The sequence below is a fragment of the Phyllostomus hastatus genome, unplaced genomic scaffold, assembly GCF_019186645.2.
Source record: "Phyllostomus hastatus isolate PE091 unplaced genomic scaffold, TTU_PhHast_1.1 phas_contig_90, whole genome shotgun sequence".
Lineage (NCBI taxonomy): Eukaryota > Metazoa > Chordata > Mammalia > Chiroptera > Phyllostomidae > Phyllostomus > Phyllostomus hastatus.
Window position 1 is genome coordinate 7,702,361 of NW_025333984.1, and position 1,937 is coordinate 7,704,297.

Here is a 1,937-nt window from a genome sequence, read left to right on the forward strand (position 1 = left end):
ACTGAGCAAAAAGAATAAAGATAAAAAAACTCTTGGTAATGGACAACATTATGGTGATTGCTGTGAGGAGGTAGGGTTGGGGGAGATGGAGGAGATTGTGAGGTGGATAAATGGTGATGGATGGAGATTTGAGGAAGTGAACATACAATACAGTGTACTGATGATGTGTAGTAGAATTGTGCACCTGAAACCTGTATAATTTTGCAAACCAGGGTCACCCCAATACATTAAATAAAAAGGAAAAAATAAATGGTATATAGATAGATAGATAGATAAACAGATAGATACAGATATAGATATCTATAGATAAATATAGATATCTATATCTGTCCAACCACTGTTAATATAATGAGAATAGTTTGCATGACATCTATGTAATCTGGCAGCCAAGGAGAGTGGACTGGAACGCACATGAGTGAACAATGATGACTTCAGTGTACAAGTCAGTGGGAGCAGTAGATGCCATTGAATGAGTATGTGTACTGTGTGGCTGTCATGTGGAAGATGACTGAGTAAATAGAGCAACAAATCTGCATCAAAATGTGCATTTAGTTTGAACATTCCTCCACAGAAACTATTCGGATGATTGAAAAGGCTGAAGCTATAGGCAACTGGTGATTGTCGGCTTCATCATGACAACATACCTGCTCATGCACTATGTATCATCCAGAGTTTTTTGGGAAACCAAATTACCCATGTGACTCAGCCCCCATTGTGGCCAAGAGTGGGTGCCCTGTGCCTTCTGGCTTTTCCCAAAGCTAAAATCACCTTTGAAAGGGAAGAGATTTCAGACTCTCAGTGAGATTCAGGAAAATACAACAGGGCAGCTGATGGCAATTAGGAGAAATATGTGAGGTCCCGAGGTGCCTACATTGAAGGATACTGAGGCATCATTGTCCTATGTACAATGTTTCTTGTACCTTTTTTAGTTAAATGTCTCTCTTTTTCATATTACATGGATGGATATTTTCTAGACAGACCTCACATATCTGAGATATTTTCAGATAATTATGATAACATAATTATTACAATTATAATTCAAGTGTATGGGTTTACTGTAATTCATATACCTATTCTTTTATGAGTGATACTTAGATTGTTTTTATTTTTGGTTATGAATGATATTGCAGCAAAAATATATACACTTGTTTTCATATAGTGTATGTATAGTGTTAATTTCAGGCAGTGGATTTTTTTGGACAATCAATATACCCATTTTATATTTTTGTATATGTTGCTAAATTTCACTCTAAAAATATCATATATGAGTACACTTTTACCTAACTGTATTAGAATTTCTATTCCCCATAGCTTCAGCAATACTTGCTTTATTAAATTTAAGAAAATTTTAATATGTATAGAGTTTAATTTTAAATGAGACTAAAAGTCTGGTGATCATATTCTTTCTTATCTTTCCACAATAAACATATTTGTTGGACCTTATTTATTTCACTTTTTGAATCTTATAAATTAGTTTGAAAAATCATTAGATTATATTTCATGTTTGCACATGGATTTTAATCATTCTGCTAAAATTCTTTTTTGTATCTAAGCTCCTAATAGATCCTTTATTATGCCCTTGGGTTTCCTGACACATCATTTTATCATGGTGTGCATCCTTCAGTGTTAATATTTGGTTGATCAATATTTGATGTTTTATTCTGAGAATTTCTAAAACTAACACTTTTTAAAATTTGTATAATGTTCCCTTGAGACATACGTATTTTTTCCATGAAAAATGGTTTTCTGTGGACAAATTTATTTGAGAAATATTGGGTTAAACAACACCAATTTACCCACTTACTTTCAGGCCTTTTGAAGTAGTCATATGCATTGGAAATCTCCAAGATATGTATATAGTATGTAACACTTATAAAACATTCTTCTCCAGGAAAAAACATCTTTTTTAAAAAAAAGATGTTTTCATTAGATTAGTA